This window comes from Cibotium barometz, chromosome 25 (genome assembly GCF_041138505.1).
Source record: "Cibotium barometz isolate CiBa-2024 chromosome 25, ASM4113850v1, whole genome shotgun sequence".
Taxonomy (NCBI): Eukaryota; Viridiplantae; Streptophyta; class Polypodiopsida; order Cyatheales; family Cibotiaceae; genus Cibotium; species Cibotium barometz.
In genome coordinates, this window is record NC_141070.1 from 27,572,289 (window position 1) to 27,593,479 (window position 21,191).

A 21,191-nucleotide genomic window follows, 5' to 3' on the forward strand; every position below is an offset into this window, starting at 1 on the left:
GGTGACCTGTTTATAAGGTGAACGGCTGTCATAACAGCTTCAACCCAAAAACCATGAGGTAATGCAGCATGTGACAACATAGAACGGACCTTCTCCTGTATGGTCGTTTTGTGGAGGATCATAAGGAGTAGAGAGCTCCCTCTTGATGCCTTTAGCATCACAAAAGTCCTGAAACTGTTTGGACATGTACTCTCCACCATTGTCGGAACGCAAAGCCTTCAGTGTTTTGCCAGTTTGATTCTCAACATGAGCAACAAACTTCTGAAACACTGAGAATGTATCACTCTTCAAGCGAAGAGGATAGACCCACACCTTGCGTGTGGCATCATCAATAAAAGACACAAAGTATTTTGCCCCTCCCAAAGAAAGCTGAGGCATCTCACATACATCTGTATGCACAAGCTCTAACTGAGCATCTTTTTGTCCAAGAGCTTTCTTGTGGGGGCACTGTAGTTGCCTACCATATATACAATGCTCACAAAACTGAAAACTTGAAAACTTTAGAGAAGGCAAGTAACCCAAACGAGACAATTGCTCCATTCCCTTGACACTCATGTGTCCCAACCGGCTATGCCACATAGAAATTTCCGGCAGCTCGGTTGCATTTACATTAGCATGGTGACAAACACCTGCATGCATAAAGTAAAGAGTGTCCACCTTAGAGCCTCTGGCAACAACCAGTGAGCCCTTACTAATCTTCCACTTTCCACGACCAAATGTGGTAACATAATCAGCATCATCAAGCTGTCCAGTAGAAAGCAGATTCTTCTTGATCTCAGGCACATGCCTGACATCATGGAGCATAAGCTGTGAGCCATCTGAAAATACAAGCCTTACATCACCTCTGCCAAGAATTTTGCATGCATGGTTATCACCCAAATAAACCACTCCTTCATTGCCAGCAGTGTACCTGACAAACAAGTCTCTGCAACCTGTGACATGAAAGGAGGCACCTGAATCAATGATCCATGAGTGCATACCATGACCACCTGTAAGAAGTGAATGGGCATCAAGTGAAGACGTAAAGAGGACCTCATCCTCACTGCCACCTGCATGTGACACATTGATTTCTTCGATCTTGACTCCACTTTTGCCCTTCGGCTTTGCATCTTTGGCTTCATCCTTCTCTTTGTCTTTGCCTTTTCCTTTTTCTTTTTGATCATTTTTCCATTTGTAGCATTGTTTTTTGATGTGTCCCTTCTTGCCACAATAATGGCATTCCAAATCCTTTTTGGAGCGAGACTTGCTCCTTCCCCTTTCTTGGCTTTTTCCCCTTTGCTGGGATCTCCCACGTGCATTCATTGCATTGGACTTTCCCACAGAGTTGTTTTTCCTGTTCATCTCTTCTTGAAGAAGAGCACCCTCAACATCTGCATATGACAGCATAGCATGCGAATTGCTAGTGGCTGTCCTGAATGTGTCCCAACTCTCTGGCAAAGTGCATAACAAAAAAGTGGCTTTGAACTCATCGTCCATTGCCAACTTTTGATTGATGACTTGGCTGACAATACCATTAAACTCATTTAAATGGGCTGTCATAGAAGCCCCTTCCTTCATCTGAAGGCCTATGAGTTTCTTCAACCAATACACTTTGCTTGAGGCACTTTGTTGGGCATACAAGTCCTGCAATCTCTGCCACATTCCCCAAGCTGTCTTCTCTTCACGAATGCTGAAAAGTAATGAGTCTGACACAGACAACATGATAGTAGATCTTGCCAGCTCATCCATATCTTCCCACTCTTCAGCAGTAAGAGAAGCGGGCATCACACCCCTTTCTTTGATAGGCTTGTGCTGCTTTTTCTGAAGCAACACATTGTAGCACTGGGTTTGCCAAATATCATAATTCTGCGAGCCTTCAAGCTTCTTGATGTGAAGCAATGAAGAGCTCTCGCCTGTGGTTGCCATAGCAAAATGCAACCTTTAATGCCTGACTCCCTGCAAATGTGCAAACACTGCACCCAAGATGTGCAAACACTGCACCCAAAGCACACAAAGTGCTTACAAATGTTCTCCCAAGCTTTATCTCCCACTGCGGAAGCAAGAATGCAACTTTTCTCCCACTTTTTGTGATGAAAACACCAAAATCTGGTTGCTGCAGATTTTGGACAGCACCTTAAATGTGCTCTTTTGCCCTTCCAAAGTACTGTACAGCAGTACCAAGTGCTCACCAATGATGTACCAAACCTGTACCGGCAATTTCAGCAGCTGAATTTGAACCTTTTGATCACTCAAAACAGTGTACAGCCATGCCAAAACATGTACAAATCTGTACCAAAACTGTACCAGCAGGTACAATAGCAATAAATGCTCTCCTGGCTGTCCAAATGAGTAAAAATCAGATTTTTACAGTCCCGAACACTGCATAAAACAGTCCCGAACAGAAATTGGGCAAAAGCCCCTTGACTGCAAGCTGATTTCTGAGGATTCAAGGCATAAGTGTCTTGCCTGCTGCTTTGCCAAGCTCAACAAGCATACAAACTTGAAAAGCCCCTTGATTTGAGATCAATTTTTGATCATGCATGGTACATTGACGCACATGAAGGCATCCAGAGTGTTCACGATGCTTCCCCCTGGCCACATATACATCAAATACATGAAAGCCCCTTGATTTACAGGCACATTGAGTGCTTGTAAGGCATCAGCACATTAACCACAGCATCAAATGCGATCGCCTGCATGCAAATCGACCAAATCGGCACAAAAGCCCCTTGATTTGCACTGCAATTTGCTGCAATTTTGCCCAAATGTGCGATTTTTCACATCATACAGCATGTATGAGTGCTTAATTGCACAATTACATCAAAAGCCCCAAATTTCGACATCCAATTTCCTGCAAATTGATCCTGATTGTGACCAATGTCACCCAATTTTGCCAATTTTGCTCAAAAATTGAGCAATTGGGCACCTGTACCTGCTCAATTGCTTGATTTGACAAGGAAAATCCAAAATTGAAGCAAAATACCTCTGAATTTTCTGGATTTTTCTCTGATTTGCAGGCGGGTTGATGAATTTGGTGCTGATGCTTGATGCTGATGCTGCTGTTCATGCAAACCTTTGTAGTCGGGCTCAAGAGAGGCGCCTTTACACAGGTGACTGTTGCGGGCAATGGCAGAATGCGAAGGAAGGAGGGACCATAGCGAGCCTGACGAGTCTGCAGCAGCAAATGGCCGAGAGCGCAGCGATGAAGATCAAGAAGTGCTGCCCAACGCGTCTTCGCTCCACGCTCAGATGCAAAAAAGTGGCTGCTGTTGCGTTGACTGTCCTTGCGCTTCAGTTGTTGTAGGCGCCTGAAGTCGGAAGTAGGTGCCCCCCGTTGCTCACGCGTGTTCGTTCCACGCTCACACCCTCCAGTTTCGCCTAGCGCTTAACGCCCGCCTGACGTATTCGCCTAGCGCCTTGCTGATTAGAGTCGCTCACATAGCTGCTTATGCTTTGCTTCGCCGTGCGCCTTCTACACGCTTGCGTTCGCTGCTGAGCCGACTCACTTCTTTGGCCACCAGCGCCTTGCTTCAGTGTTCGCCTGCGCCGTTTGCCTGCGCCGTGTGCTGACCTCCTCGCTCGTGGCTGCTGTGCAGCCCGCCTGGCTGCTGGGCAGTCATCGCTTGGCTGCTGGGCAGCTGGGGCAGCCCACGCTGCTGGCTGGGCAACAGCTGAGCCAGCCCACGCCTACTGGCTGGGCAAGGAATGACAGAAATCAGCACTCAAGAAGAATCTGGAGAGACCAACGCTCTGATACCAGTTGATGGGGAGAAAACTGAATTAGGGTTTAGAGTTCATTCATGGGAGACATACACAGAGAAGCAAGGGAGAGAGAGAGTTGTGGGGATAAGTCAACTCATGAAAAGCATGAGTGTGTGACTCCCCTATCACACATGTATATTGCACTAGTACACATAGTGCACTTAGTACATTAAAAGTACTAAGTGTACTATGTACTATAACTAATGGGCTTGTACACACTATAAGGGTGGGCATAACGCCTTTACCCCAACACATATCAAGGCTGAAACTAGCCTCATCCAATGCCCATCAAGTGTCTACAATGAACAAACCGCTCTGGAGGCAAACTCTTTGTCAACAGATCAGCTGGGTTGTCATCCGTATGAATCTTGACAAGCTGAATCAACTTGTTCTCTATCACCTCTCTGATGAAGTGATACTTCACATCCACATACTTCGTCTTTGCATGAAAGACAGGGTTCTTTGCCAACTGGATGGCACTCTGACTGTCACAATGCAACAATGGAATATCCCCTGTATAACCCAAATCAACCACTAACCGAGATAGCCATAATGCCTCCTTGCAAGCCTCTGTGGCTGCAATATACTCGGCCTCTGTAGTAGAAAAGGGAATGCACTTCTACATCCTGGATATCCATGACACAGCACCTCCTGTGAATGTAAACACATAACCGGTAGTAGACTTCCGGTTATCTGGATGACCGGCATAATCCGAATCCGTGTAACCATGCACTAATGCATCCTGTTTGCCAAAGCAGATGCACATATCCTGTGTGCCCTTCAAGTATCTCATGACACCTTTCACTGCTTTTTCCCAATGCTTCTTGCCAGGTTTGGCCATGTATCTAGTAACCACTCCCACTGCAAATGCAATGTCCGGCCTGGTAGCAACCATGGCATACATGAGACTGCCACAAGCTGAAGCATACGGAATCTTGGCCATATCAACCCTGTCACTATCCGACTGTGGGCTGTCCATAGCACTGAGTTTCACATATGGAGGCAAAGGAGTACTAGTCTTCTTCCCCCCATCCATATTGAACCTCTGCAAAACTTTGCCAATGTATTCCTTCTGAGACAAATACAACACATGTTGACTTCTGTCCCGAAGTATCCGCATACCCAAAATGTGATTTGCATCACCCAAATCCTTCATATCAAAGGTCTGATGCAGCCTCTTCTTCAAGGCATCCATCTCTTTACAAGATTTCCCGACAATCAACATATCATCAACATACAAGATGAGGATCAATAGACTGCCATCCAAAGCTTTCTTGGTGTATAAGCAGTGATCTATGTCACTCCTCCTGAAATCCTGGGATTTCATGAATGTATCAAATTTATGATACCATTCCCTTGGTGCCTATTTGAGCCCATAAAGACTCTTTTTCAGCTTGCATACAAGCTTCTCCTTTCCATTCACTGCATAACCCTCTGGCTGTTGCATATATATCTCCTCATGGAGATCACCGTGAAGAAAAGCAGTCTTCACATCCATCTGAATCAAATCCAGATCATCATGAGCAACCAAAGCTAATACAGCTGTAAGTGTGGTAATTTTGACCACTGGAGAGAAGATCTCATCAAAGTCCACACCATATTCCTGCTTGAAGCCCTTAGCCACTAACCTGGCTTTGTATCTTGGCTTTGCATCAGGTGCAACTTTGAGCCTGTAAACCCACTTGCATGGCAAAAACTTCTTGCTTGTAGGCAAATGCACCAACTTCCATGTTCCATCTTTGTGCAGAGAATCCATCTCTGACTTCATAGCACGCTCCCAAAGAGCTATGTCTGCCCTCTGTAAAGCCTCCTTATAACATGAGGGCTCCCCACAGTCAGTGAGCATCAAGTAGTCAACCCCTCGAACAAACCTGTCAGGGGGTCTGGAGGGTCTTGTGGACCTCCGTACCCAATGACCATCATTTGCAGGTTGCTGTTCAGCCTGCATAACACCTATGGGTGGCTCCTGTTCCATGCCATAAGGTTGAAAGATCATGCCCGGTATCTCCTCTAACTGTGGGATATCCATAGAGATATCTTCTGCCATCCCTGGCTGTCCATTTGGACCATTTTCAGCACCATTTAAGGACTGGTTTTGTTGCTGTAATGGCTGATTTACAGCCCTTGGTTGTTGTCCATGATGTCCATCATCATCAAAGATGACTCTGCCAGGCTCCTGTTGCCTTGCAGGCTCCTTATACATGCATGTTTCATCAAAAATGACATCATTGCTGCGTATAATCTTTCTATTCACTGGATCCCAAAGTCTATATCCCATTTCACCTCTATCACCATATCCTAGGAATATGCATTTGTGAGACTTAGGATCAAGTTTGGTGCGTATTTCCCTGCATATGTGCACGTACGCAACGCAACCAAACACTCGCAAGTGCTTGTAGGACGGAGGCTTCCCTGTCCATACTTCCTCTGGCACTTTCCCACCAAGCCTCGTGTTAGGTGACCTGTTTATAAGATGAACGGCTGTCATAACAGCTTCAGCCCAAAAACCATGAGGTAACGCAGCATGTGACAACATAGAACGGACCTTCTCCTGAATGGTCCTGTTCATCCTCTCTGCTGTCCCGTTTTGTGGAGGATCATAAGGAGCAGAGAGCTCCCTCTTGATGCCTTTAGCATCACAAATGTCCTGAAACTGTTTGGACATATACTCTCCACCATTGTCAGAACGCAAAGCCTTCAGTGTTTTGCCAGTTTGATTTTCAACATGAGCAACAAACTTCTCAAACACTGAGAATGTATCACTCTTCAAACGAAGAGGATAAGCCCACACCTTGCGTGTGGCATCATCAATAAAAGACACAAAATATTTAGCAATTCCAAAGAAAGCTGAGGCATCTCACATACATCTCTGTATGCACAAGCTCTAACTGAGCATCTTTCTGTACAAGAGCTTTCTTGTGGGGGCACTGGAGTTGCCTGCCATATATACAATGCTCACAAAACTGAAAACTTGAGAACTTTAGAGAAGGCAAGTAACCAAAACGAGACAATTGCTCCATTCCTTTGACACTCATGTGTCCCAACCGGCTATGCCACATAGAGATTTCCGACAGCTCGGTTGCATTTACATTAGCATGGTGACAAACACCAGCATGCATGAAGTAAAGAGTGTCCACCTTAGAGCCTCTGGCAACAACCAGTGAGCCCTTACTAATCTTCCATTTTCCACTACCAAATGTGGTAACATAACCAACATCATCAAGCTGTCCAGTAGAAAACAGGTTCTTCTTGATCTCAGGCACATGCCTGACATCATGGAGCATAAGCTGTGAGCCATCTGAAAACACAAGCCTCACATCACCTCTGCCAAGAATCTGGCATGCATGGTTGTCACCCAAATAAACTACTCCTTCATTGCCAGCAGTATACCTGACAAACAAGTCTCTGCAACCTGTGACAGGAAAAGAGGCACCTGAATCAATGATCCATGAGTGCATACCATAACCATCTCCTGCATGAAGTGAATGGGCATCAAGTGAAGACGTAAATAGGACCTCATCCTCACTGTCACCTGCACATGTGACACATTGACTTCTTCAATCTTGACTCCACTTTTGCCCTTTGTCTTTGCATCTTTGGCTTCATCTTTGTCTTTGTCTTTTCCTTTGCCCTTTTCCTTTTGATCATTCTTCCATTTGTAGCATTTCTTTTTGAAATGTCCCTTCTTGCCACAATAATGGCATTCCAAGTTCTTTTTGGAGCGGGACTTGCTCCTTCCCCGTTCTTGGCTTTTACCCCTTTGCTGGGATCTCCCACGGCATTGGAATTTGGACTTTCCAACAAAGTTGTTCTTCCTGTTCATCTCCTCTTGAAGGAGAGCACCCTCCACGTCTGCATATGACAGCATAGCATTTGAATTGATAGTGGCACTGTGGCTGTCCTGAATGTGTCCCAACTCTCTGGCAAAGTGCATAAGAGAAAGGTGGCTTTGAACTCATCGTCCATTGCCAACTTTTGATTAATGACCTAGCTGACAACACCATTAAACTCATTTAGATGGGCTGTCATAGACGCCCCTTTCTTCATTTGAAGACCTATGAGTTTCTTCAACCAATACACTTTGCTTGAGGCACTTTGCTCGGAATACAAGTCCTGCAATCTTTGCCACATTCCCCAAGCTGTCTTCTCTTCACGTATGCTGAAAAGTAAAGAGTCTGACACAGACAACATGATGGTGGATCTTGCTATCTTCCCATTCTTCAGCAGTAAGAGAAGCGGGCATTACACCCCTTTCTTTGATGGGCTTGTGCTGCTTCTTCTGGAGCAACACATTATAGCACTGGGTTTGCCAAATGTCATAATTATGTGAGCCTTCAAGCTTCTTGTGAAGCAATGAAGAGCTCTCACCTGTGGTTGCCATAGCAATATGCAACCTTTGACACAGTCAATGCCTGACTCCCTGCAAGATGTGCAAACACTGCACCAAAGCACACAAAGTGCTCACAGTTGTTCTCCCAAAGTTTATCTCCCACTGCGGAAGCACAAATGCAACTCTCCTTCCACTGAATGTGATAAAATCACCAAAATCTGGTTGCTGCAGATTTATGACAGCACCTTAGATGTGCTCTGTTCCCCTTCCAAAATACTGTACAACAGTACTAAGTGCTCACCAATGATGTACCAAATCTGTACAGCAAGTACAGCAACTGAAAATGAGCCTTTTCCTCACTCAAATCAATGTACAGCCATGCCAAAACTTGTACAAAGTTGTATCAAATCTGTACCAGCAACTACAATAGCAATAAATGCTCTCCTGGCTGTCCAAATGAGTGAAAATCAGACCTTGACAGTCCCCACCACCACTGCATACAACAGTCCCGGACAGAAATTGGGCAAAAGCCCCTTGACTGCAAGTGGATTACTGAGGGTTCAAGGCATAAAAGTCTTCCCTACTGCTTTGCCAAGCTCAACAAGCACAGAATCTTGAAAAGCCCCTTGATTCAAGATCAATTTCTGATCATGAATGGTACATTAATGCACATGAAGGCATCCAGAGTCTTCACAATGCTTCCCCCTGGCCACATATACATCCAATACATAAAAGCCCCTTGATTTACTGGCACATTGAGTGCTTGACAGGCATCAACACATTGCCCAAAGCATCAAATGCCAGTGCCTGCATGCAAATCAACCCAATTGGCACAAAAGCCCTTTGATTTGCACTCCAATTTCTTGCAATTTTGCCCCGAATGTGAGATTGCTCACATCATACAGCATGTATGAATGCCCAATGGCACAATTACATCAAAAGCCCCAAATGTTGACACACAATTTCCTGCCAATTGACCCGGAATGTGACCAATGTCACCCAATGTTGCCAATTTTGCTCAAAATCTCAGCCATTTGGACCTGTACCTGCTCAATTGATGAAAATGGACATGCAAATCCCAAAATTGAAGCAAATACCTCAAACAATTTCTGATTTCTGTTGCAGAAAGGGGGGGCGTCGTATTTGCTGACTCGTGTGATGATGATGCTGCTGTTGCTGCGCAGGTACGGATGCTGCTGTGTGAGCAACTCTTGGGCAGGTGTTGTCAGTTGTGGAGCTCTGAAAACTGCTGTGAGATTGCAGGCCTATCTCTGAGCTCAAGCTATGGCGTCCATGACCTCTGCCCCAGCTCTCTTGTCCGCCACCACAGCAGCCCCCGCCGCCTTATCCTGGCGTCAGTCAACCGCCGTAGGCGGCCAGGTAAAGCTGCCTCAGCAGGCTACCTTCGCCTCCTCTTCTCGTCTCACCATGACCGTGGAAACGGAGGAGGCGCCCGTGGGCTTCACGCCACCACAACTTAAGCCAGACACTTCGTCATCACCGATCTTCGGTGGCAGTACAGGCGGGCTTCTGCACAAGGCGCAGGTGGAGGAGTTCTATGTGATCTTCACAACGCGTTGGGTGCGTATTTCCCTGTAGAGAGCGAGGGCCTCCCTGCGCGTGCTGGTGAGGCGCCGCTGCCCTTCTTCCTCGCTCGCCGGCTTCTTGCTGCCGCCCGCTACCACGTGTTTATCCAGCAGCTCTTCCAGGTTGTCCGGCCCACTGTGCAGCGCGACAGGCAGGATTTCACAAGCAAACACAAGCAAGTCCGTCCAGAGCAGATTTCGAAGGTGAACACAGGTCCATCCACAGTAGCTCAAAAGCGGGCAGGTCCAGGCAGTCCAGCACACAATTCCCTCTAGGAGAGACCAGCTCTGATACCAATTGAAGGGAGAGAGTTAGGGTTTCATGTGGGAGACACACACACAGAAGAAGGGAGAGAGAGAGAGAGAGAGAGAGAGAGAGACGTGTGGGGATAAGTCAACTCACAGTATGAGTGTGTGACTCCCCTATCACACATGTATATTTGCTCTAGTACACATAGTGCACTAAGTACATTAAAAGTACTAAGTGTACTATGTACTATAAAACTTATGGGCTAGTACACACTATAAGGGTGGGCCTAATGCCTTTACCCCAACACAATCATGAAGTATAAGATCATCAACTTCATCATGCATAGCATGGACTAGGTGCTATGACATCCCTACTCACGTCATCAGTGCCCTAGAGTAGGTGCAGGTTTACATATAAAAAAATTTGTCCCAACCAAGGACACAATTTTTATACAGAGACCAAAGAGCTGAGTTTCTATCACTTCTCCACAGGTGAAGGGCAAACTCAGCCATGATGGTTATTTGGAACTATAATGGGACACTGGTCAGTAGCTATGGCAGATACCTCCTGGACAAGGTTGCTATGCCTAAACTGGTCACTTATAATGAGATGTCATGATGGCCTTTGTCTGGCAGCATCACATGTTTCCCACATAGAGGTAGTTCGAGCCGTGGACTATTTCAGCCTTCATGCGATGTATTCAAGACTTCACCATCCTGCCACCACCTCTTGGGGCTGATCACACATACATAGTATCTCCCTCTGCTTTCATCCATATCCACTTCCATCATGACTTGGACCCTAAATATGAAGACTACCTATGTCACTATTCCGGTGATCCGGATTTTCATCACCTCTGTGAGCCCGAACCTCACAGCTCACCATACTCCACTAGCAAATCCCCTATCAGCTCACAGCCTCAGAATGGTTGGTATGATGAGAGGTGCAAAGCCATGCTTCTTCACCTCCTATGGGAAAGGACATACAGAAAAATCTCTGCATGCAAAATGCAAAGATCCTTCCGCTGCCTCACTCCTCAGTAAAACATGAGATCTTGGCTAAGCGCCGAGAGGAATTATCTGGACTTTTGCTGAAAGTGAATAGCCTCAATGCTCGGTGTACCCTGAAGAAAAGAAGCCATTTACACCCATCCTTGATCCTTCCACATGGGAAGCATATGCCCGCAAGTTTTGACATCCCAAATCAGCCCATCCCATGCCCCACCTCTGCCACCCTCTTCACCACCTCCAATGTTACAAAAGCCCTATTAAAAATACACAATGGTAGAGCTAAGGATCATGAAACCCTCTGCACGGACATTTAGCACATGGCAAGAAAATTTTGGTCCCATCCTAGCTCATATCTTTGATAGGGCTCTTTGTGAAGGCTTTCCCCAACACCATCATCCCCCATCCATAAAGCAGAAAACCCTTTCAATTCAAATCATTACCGAACCACAAGGGGCCACGTGCCATTATGGTCAATGCTGTCAAGTTCTTGTTCCATAGCCTGTTTCCAGACTAGCTGTTTGATTGCCTCTTTCCACGATGTTGGCTCATCGTGCGCCACATAGTCTGCTAAAAACACAGAGGTAAATGAGGCGCAAGGATTGAGCCTGAGGATTATTACTCTGCAAGGGTTATCGCTTGGAAGCATGCCTGAATCCCACATGGTCTGTTGGTACCAGCGGGGTAAATGGTCCTTGGATGGCGGTCGGGAGGAGGAAGGCTCCTCAAGTGGCGGAGTAATGGTTCATATGACACAGTCTGAGATTCTTGTTTGGGTGGTATGGACAACGGAAGGCGAAGTCCCACTCATCAAAGACGACGTCTCGACGAATGAAGACTTTGTTCGATCTTGGATCAAAAATGTTGTAAGCCTTTGATTCAGAAGAGTAGCCCACAAAAATGAGCAAGTCACTCCTTGGCTCAAGCTTGCCCCTTGTGTCATTTGGAGTGTGTGTAAGCACGACACCCCAAAGACACGGAGATGGGAAACAGTCGGCTTTTTGCCATAAAATGCCTCAAAGGGAAACCTGTGCAGGACAACGACAATAGGGCACCAATTCATAAGGTACACCGCAGTGTTGATCAATTCTGACCAAAGGCGTTCATGCGGCTCAATTGCAAATAGCATGGAGTGTACCATATTCATAACGGTACGGTGCTTGCACTTGACCACTCCATTTAGTGAAGGAGAGTTGGTGGAGGTGAGCTGGTATTGAATGCCCTGCTCTTGCAAGAACTCGGCAAATTGATAGGAGATAAACTCACCACCATTGTCACCGCGAGCAATCCCAATTGAGACGCCCATTTGGTTAGTGACTAACCGAACCCACATGGTAAAGTATTGGAAGGCATCTGATTTATGCTTCAACCACATGTATCTCGAATAGTCATCTACAATCAACATGTAGTAGAGAGATCCATTCAAGGAGGGGGGTGGGGATTGCCCACTCAAGTCGAAGTGAATCAACTTGAGGACACCCTGAGCATGATAAGTAGCATGATGTGGGAACGGTGTACGATATTGCTTACCCATTTGATATGGTTAGCAGACATGCTAAGTCAGTTTGAGGCAAGGTATGCCTTCAACCAACTAGTCCCTTGACAACTCATAGAGTGTGTCATAGGGCAAGTGACCATAGCGATAGTGCCATAGTCATTCAATGTCCGAAGGAGCTCTGGTCACATAGACACAAACCCGATGAAACTCAGAACCCTCAGAAGATGGCTCAGATAAAAAAGTAGACATCGGGTATAAGCCATCCTTTTGTGCTTGACCTTGGGCAAAGACGAGACCGGTAGTCTCATCAATCACCTTGACAACTCGCTTGTTGAAATAAACTCCACGATCGAGTTGGGCCAGCTGGGATACAGATGGGCATCAGTGTTGTTGCCATATCAAACTTCACCCTTAGCAGGACGCTGAGAGATGAAAATGTCGACAATGCCTGCCATATGGTGTGTAGCTCCACTGTCAACTATCAAAGTGACCAGATGGCCACAAGGAAGAGTTGGGTGGGCTTCAATGATGGGCACAGGTGGATCATCAACTAACTGACAGATCCGAACAAGGGAAAAAGCTTCCACACACTAGCTGCCTCGTCTAGCCCAGATAAAAAAGTAGACATCGGGTATAAGCCATCCTTTTGTGCTTGACCTTGGGCAAAGACGAGACCGGTAGTCTCATCAATCACCTTGACAACTCGCTTGTTGAAATAAACTCCACGATCGAGTTGGGCCAGCTGGGATACAGAAAGTAAGTGGGCATCAGTGTTGTTGCCATATCAAACTTCACCCTTAGCAGGACGCTCAGAGATGAAAATGTCGACATTGCCTGCCATATGGTGTGTAGCTCCACTGTCAACTATCAAAGTGACCAGATGGCCACAAGGAAGAGCTGGGTGGGCTTCAATGATGGGCACAGGTGGATCATCAACTAACTGACAGATCCGAACGAGGGAAAAAGCTTCCACACACTAGCTGCCTCGTCTAGCCCATTGTTTCTTCTTCCTTTCGGAAGAGTAGCCAGAGTCTAACTCAGGTGTGGCCTGAGCGACATTGGTCGTAGGGCCAGGATGTGGTGTAAGTGATGACCAATCAGACATCCCTTTCGGTGTGGCAAAGGATACTGACTGGGGGGTGGACCTTGAGCAACCTGACCAGTAGTGCGCCACTGAGAACATCTAGGCCAATTCGTACCAGTGCCTTGTTGTTGGTTCCCTTGTGGGGGACACTACAGAGTAGGTGTTGGAGTATTACCCCCTCTTGACCGCCAATTTGGGGCATTGCTGCCACCTTGGTTGTTTTGGCGATTCGAGTTGTTGGTGTTGGGGTTGGTACCTCTGTTTCCCTGGCATTGATGCCACACTCATCATCAACATGTCCAGACATCTGACAATGAGTGTAGTATCTATTCTTTTTGGGAATCATCTACCCGTAGAAAGTGGGTGTGGAGGTGGTAGGGTTTTTGGGATCATTGTTGTTGCCTTGGGGTTTGCCTTAATTACCCGTGTTGTTTTTTCCCTTCCCTGCCCTTTGTGGGTAGAGGTGGTATTGGAAACAAGGGCCCCCTCTTGGGTAGAGGAGGAAGAAGATGGTTTCTTGGGGTGAAATTGATCATGCAACCGAGCGAAGCGCAAGAGTTGGCACTCACACTCATACAAGTAGGCATAGGTTTTAATCTAATGGTCTGTGTGACAAAAGTAAAGAATCTAGGTGGCAACTTGTTCACTAATGTGATGACCTGGTCTTCTAGAGACTTGGCAGAGCCATTGGTGGTGTGCTCCGCGTTAAGGCACCGATACTCAGCAACCTTGACTTTCAGGTCATCCCCCACTTTAATAGAAAATTTTTGGATTTGATGCTCGAGATCAATGCGACACGTGCGATCAGGTGTTGCATATCTCTCTGCAAGGTTTGCCCATCTGTCAAAGACATAGGGGAACTGCTGGAGTTGCAAATGAAACTCAGGCAGAAGGCCTTGCATGAGCTCCACTATGGCAAAGGCATTCCTAGCTTCCCAATAGCAAATGACTTCACGAGGTGCTAGTGAGCAGTGGGGTTTCAGTTCAAGTCTCTTTACCAAGTTCCAAGAACCTTGGGAATTGAAAATCTATTCCATAAGGTTAGCACAAGTGGTGTAATTAGACCCATTCAAATGAGTCTTTTTTGTGAAAGCATTTTTGGACATAGAAACAAGGAGGGAAGGAGATGGTGGGGTCCTAGATGGCTGGTACCCATATCCGGAGTGTTGAGTGTTAGGTGGTACTCCAGAATAACCCACTGATACCCGGCACATGTAGGACCTGGCAAGGGTACTCCATAAAAAGGAATATAAGGTTGGGCACTCGACACAAGTGGAATACCTTGCTGAGGCACAAACCCTTGAGTAGGCACATAAGCTCGTAATGGTGTAGTGCCTGTGATGGGTTGGTAAACTACACAATGCGGGGTGGCGACCCAGTGCCGGTGGGCATAGTGCCTAGAGATCCCTATGTTGGGTAAAACCCATACACAGGTCCCTATGGTGGTGCAGTTCCTCGATAATGGCTGCATGCCAACACCAGCATGAAGAAACATGGGTTGGGTGGGAGGGTTTTGTCCTTGTGGTTGCGCACTATGCTGAACCTGTGTTGCAAAAGAAGACACCCAAGTAGTGTTAGGCACATGAGCACTCAAAGGTACATCCGAACCTGACACAGTCTCCGATTGAGTTGATGACGATGGATCTCCGAACGACCAAGGTGGTACATGTTCTCCCTGAGAGAATGTCCCAAACCGAAGTCCAAGCTGTCGGCTAGACTGCATAGCAAGGCTCTCCAATGAGGCTGGATACCGGAGTCCACTACTGGCACACTGGCTGTAGGCATGTATACCCCTCTGGAAGCGAAGTTTGATAAGCCGGAGAGGAAGGATGAGATGCCAAAGGTGTAGAGGGTGAGTAGGTGTAAACAAGCTGGTCGTCTCCCAATGTAAGACCTCGAACGTGGCTCTCCAATGAGTAAGAAGTCCCATCCTCCATGTGGTCTAGATCTGAATAAGGAGAATCAACTTCTGGTGAGAAAGGCTAGTCCTCCAGAATCAGGGGTAAACGATCCATGTTGTATCCCGTTGCTCACGATAGCTCCAATACCATGTGAGGGGAAAAGGACAAAAGGACCAGATATGCGAGAGATCAGAGCAAATCAACACAACATGAAATGGATGAATGAGTGTGTATATTGGTGAATGAAATCCAGTACACGAGGCCCTCTGATGTGAGGTAACTCTGAGTAGTAGATTGGCGAAAAAGCAAAGACGAAGTTGAATCAAGAGGCTCAGTCGGTGACGAAGGCTCGCGTCAAGGACAACGGTGGCACTCCGAGAATATGTAGGGATCGAAGGAGATACAGGGTGCTGCTAAATCTGCAGGAGCAGGGCTGCACAGCTAGAGGACTGCTGTGGCTGCACAGGAGCAAAACGCACAAGCTGATGATAAGGCTGTAGTGGACAGCAGAACGCAGGGGTCAAGGGCTGTCGATGGTGACACCCGGGCTGCGTACAGGACCAGCGAACAGAAGGCTGAAAGCTGCAGGAGACTGCTAATGTAGTGCTGCAGGTATGTCGTCATCAAGGGCAGCAAACAGGGGCATAATTGCTCTGCTGTAAACTGCTGTCAATGGGTAACTGTAGTAAGAGGGGAAGAAAACGCTGCTGAACAGCAAACGACATAGTTCTTATCTCAGACTCTGCGAAGGGGCTACAGAGACACCTTGAAGCTCTAGACCTTTTGTCATGAGAGGGATCTAAAGCTAAATCTTGGTAAAACCAAGATGATGCTCTTTAATACCTGACATCAGGTTGCATCCAGACATTCCTTCTCGTGCAGGTGTGAGGCAGTTGAGATGGCTTCTTCATGTGTATTTGAGTGTTACATCCACTCACCCCATCTTTACCATGTGACTGGCTGTCCAGGCCCATTTGCCAATGGGGATATTCTACCCTCCTTGGCAGTAAACCCTGGCCAGAGTCCTGGTCTTTGGTGTATTTGCTGTGTTTATACAGTGTGTATGGTGTTGTGTGTTTAGCTGAAATATCATCTGTTCATCATGGTTCTGAGCTGTCTTATGGTGTGGGTGGGTGGCGAATGGTGAGAGAGTGTTCCAGCCGGTGGCTGGTGGTGCCCCCGTTCGGGTGAGTGTTTCCAAGTTTGCGAGGTGGAAGGGCTATAGAGGCAGGTTCTTTCTTCTTTTTTTCACCTCACACCGGTCATCCAGATAACCGGAAGTCTACTACCGGTTAAGTATTTACATTCACAGGAGGTGCTGTGTCATGGATATCCAGGATGCAGAAGTGCACTGCCTTATCTACTACAGAGGCCGAGTATATTGCAGCCACAGAGGCTTGCAAGGAGGCATTATGGCTATCTCGGTTAGTGGTTGATTTGGGCTATACAGGTGATATTCCATTGTTGCATTGTGACAGTCAGAGTGCCATCCAGTTGGCAAAGAACCCTGTCTTTCATGCAAAGACGAAGCATGTGGATGTGAAGTATCACTTCATCAGAGAGGTGGTAGAGAACAAGCAAATTCAGCTTGTTAAGATTCATACGGATGACAACCCGGCTGATCTGTTGACAAAGAGTTTGCCTCCGGAGCGGTTTGCTCATTGCAGACACTTGATGGGCATTGGATGAGGCCAGTTTCAGCCTTGATATGGCCTTGTATATTATTATGTACATGCTGATTTTTTCTTTTCCTTTCCTTAAGGGCACTTTGCCTTTAAGTGGGAGGTTGTTGGGGTAAAGGCGTTATGCCCACCCTTATAGTGTGTACAAGCCCATAAGTTATAGTACATAGTACACTTAGTACTTTTAATGTACTAAGTGCACTATGTGTACTAGTGCAATATACATGTGTGATAGGGGAGTCACACACTCATATCTTGATGAGTTGACTTATCCCCACAACTCTCTCTCTCTCTCCCTTGTTCTCTTTGTGTATGTCTCCCACATGAATTAACCTGACCCTAATTCTCCCACACAGCACATGCATTCATGTTTTGCATGTTTGGAATTGTTTTCGCATGACTTGTATTTTTGTGTTTGCCTGTTTTGACGTGCCACTTACTGAGCGGGGACGCCTGCCAGTGAGTCGTGAAGTTTGCTCTGTCTTCTGACGAGTTTTGTTGCGTGTGAACAGGTGGTAAGTGTATTGCACTTTTTTGTTTTATAGCTTTCTTTCTAACCTTTATTTTTTATAAGGTTGTAAGTTCACATGCATAAAAGAGTGGGCACCCTCCCCAATAATTAATGATGTCCTTGATAGGGTGGGCACCCATTGTGGGCACCCACGTATGGGCCAAGGTGGGCACCCATTGTGGGCACCCACGTATGGGCCAAGGTGGGGAGGGAAACCCCACTCTTAATTGTATGTGTGGGGGTGGGTGCATGGCCACCTACCCACACCCCACCTTGGAGCTGGCCACCTCCATGCAAGCTAGGGGGGCCGGCCAGCTGTTGGACGTATGCCTTCTCCAACACCTACTTATTCGCGACCATCTCACCAGCTTAGGAGCACGGTGCAGGCGACCATCCTTCATCCTCCATAGGCGGCTGCGCTCCTCCCCTTGCAGGCGGCTGTGCTCCTCCACTCTGCAGGTTGCTGACTGCGCCCTCTCCATAGGCGGCGGCTCTCTCTTTACTCAGGCGGTTGCCTATTCTGCAGGCAACTGCGCCACTCCACAGGCGGCTGCAGCCAGGCGTCTTCTGCCCTTGCAGGCGGCTGCGCCTCCCTCAGGCGGCTACGGGTGGCTGCGCTCTCCTTGCAGGCGGCTACTGGTGGCTACCCTCCTCCCCTTGCAGGCGGCTGCGCCTCCCTCAGGCGGCTGCGCCCTCTTCCACAGGCGGCTACGCCCCCACATCTCCACAGGTGGCTACGCCTCTTCTCCATTCAGCAGGCGGCTGCGTGCTCTTCCTTCTTGCCAGTAGGCTGCTGCGCCTTGGTGTCCATCTCTAGTAGCTGCACCTAGATGCATCAGGTATTTGTCTTCCACTAGCGGGCTACAGGTAAGTGGATTGAGATTTAAGTAAAGGACTTTGATGTAAATCTGATAAAGGTTACTCTCTGCTGCTAACACCCGTTCGGTGCCGGGTAGTCCAAGCTTCTGGAGAACCACGGTCCATGGGTGCCGAGATCGGGAGAGCCACGCGTTAGTACGAGAGCGCCTGTTTGTGCGTGGTCCTGGAACACCAGTGGGGCGCTCTCCGCGGATTCCAGTGAAGGCACAGGACCGTAGAGACTTGATTACTCGAGTGGGTTGCTCTCCTTTGAACGTCTACTTCGAGTCTCTTGTTTGGTAACTGCATTCATCTCAGTTGTACATGGACATCATCTGGTTCTTTGAACCCATGGAGCATTGTATCTTTTAAATACTCCCAATAATATAATCATATATTGAGGGGAGGGTCGGCCCGTTCTGGCCCCAGTGCTGGTGTCCATTGATCAACATTTCATTTCATTTCAGTTTTCAGTTGTTATTAAGTTGTCCATTCAAATTGTGATATTAAAGTTGTGCTATTACGCGTGTGGGTGTCCAACGGAGTCTATTCCCACTTGACGGGATCGGTTTCATTGGTATCAGAGCACGGTTATTTCCCTCTTCTTTGTGGGGAAACGAACCTGTGTATTGGACACCCCGCTTCTAGCACACTTAACACAATGGACAGCCAAGGCAACCCATTGGAAGTGCCTAATTCGAGGGGCCCATCAAGTGCCTTGCATGGTTCTGATGCTTTACAAGGAAGGCACAAGCCCCTTGAGAGGGTAAATGATAGTGATTCAAGGGGACAACTGTCTCGAGGAAAGCCAGTCATGCAAGAAGAAGAGCCTGATGCAATGAGAGCTGAATTGGAGCATATGAGAAAGCTTTTGCAGGCACAAGAGCTGAAATTTTTGCATGAAGATCCCCATGTGCAAAGCGCCATTGAAGCAAGGAAAGCAGATGCAATGGTGCACGAGAAGTGGACAAGAAGCCAAGAGAGTTGTACTATCCTACCTCCTCCGAAAAGGTGACATCAAAGAGGGGGAAGATGGAGAGCTGAAATTCAGAAATCCACCTGGCTTGAAGCATGGAGATCCCGCATCTCAAAGGTTGAGGTCATTTATGCAAAGGGAAGAGGTGACAGTCACCTCTCGTCATGCATCTTCTCCACAAGGCACAAAGGCTGACAGGTATATGTATGCTAGTGCTCATGGAGGGCATGATGGTCACATGCATTCAAGACATGTATCCCATGGAAGGGATGATAGGTCTGCCACTAGAAGAGCTTTGCCTACTGAGTTGTCTCATGGAGAGACATTGCCTTATGCAGGAAGGTCACATGCGTCTGATTCTCAAGTTCGTGGAGCACATGCCACCGTGCTTCACGAAACTTCCATGATGGCCCATGGAGCCCATGCAAATAAGGCTGCCCCGTTGGATAAGGGAAAAAGATCATGAAGCAGGTAAATGAGCTTTTAGAGAAAGGCTTGGTTCAACCTAGTTTCTCACCTTATTGCTCTCCCGTGCTTCTTGTTCAAAAGAAAGACGCGTCATTCCGCATGTGTATGGACTATAGAGCTTTAAATAAGCTTACCATCAAGAATAGATTCCCAATTCCGCGTATTGATCACATTTTGGATAAGCTTGATGGTTCGGCTTGTTTCAGCCGTCTTGATTTGAAGAGTGGTTATCACCGAATACGAGTGGTGCCACAAAATGTCCATAAAACTGCATTTAAGACAGCTTCTGGATTATATGAATTTTTGGTGATGCCTTTTGGTCTCACCAATGCTCCTGCCACATTTAATCGTATGATGGATAGGATATTCCAACCCCATCGCAAATTCACAGGTGTATTCTTTGATGACATCTCGGTTTTCTCCAAGAATGAGCAGGAACATAGAACTCATTTGGTCACAGTGTTCGAAGAGTTGCGGAAGCATCGGGGGGATGTCACCAATTGGCCAACCATTTGGTCCATCTCCAGATTTGTGTCTCGTTCACTTGAGGCCAGGCCGGTGTCTAATGTGAAGGGGCCAGTATTTTTACATAACATGGACGGGAGCCAGATTGGTGCCACCCGTGTGTTAGCAAGATGGTGTCATATGGATGGGAGCCAGACTGGTGCCACCCATGTATGACCTGGACTGTGTTCTATCCATGGGATTGTCACGCCATGGAAGAGCCAGTATTTGTGCCGTGTCTTGCCTATGGGACTGTCACTCCATAGGAAGACCGGGATTTATGTTTTCCGTCGTGCCATTATTGTGCCCGACAAATGTTTAGTACTTGTTCCATGAACGGGAGATATGTCCATGATACTGTTTGCACATGCATTCATGTTTTGCATGTTTGGAACTGTTTTCGCATGACTTGTATTTTTGTGTTTGCCTGTTTTGACGTGCCACTTACTGAGCGGGGACACCTGCCAGTGAGTCCTGAAGTTTGCTCTGTCTTCTGACGAGTTTTGTTGCGTGTGAACAGGTGGTAACTGTATTGCACTTGTTTGTTTTATAGCTTTCTTTCTAACCTTTATTTTTTTATAAGGTTGTAAGTTCACATTCATTAAAGAGTGGGCACCCTCCCCAATAATTAATGATGTTCTTCATAGGGTGGGCACCCACGTATGGGGAGGGAAACCCCACTCTTAATCCTATGTGTGGGGGTGGGTGCATAGCCACCTACCCACACCCCACCTTGGAACTGGCCGCCTCCATGCAAGCTAGGGGGGCCGGCCAGCTATTGGACGTATGCCTTCT

At 47.1% G+C, this 21,191-nt stretch overlaps 1 protein-coding gene across 1 annotated transcript in view; it reads right to left on the reverse strand.

The window, feature by feature from the left end:
• Positions 1 to 21,191, reverse strand: part of LOC147624426 (protein ORANGE, chloroplastic-like) — a 77,203-nt gene that overhangs the window by 17,493 nt on the left and 38,519 nt on the right. The window lies entirely within an intron of this gene.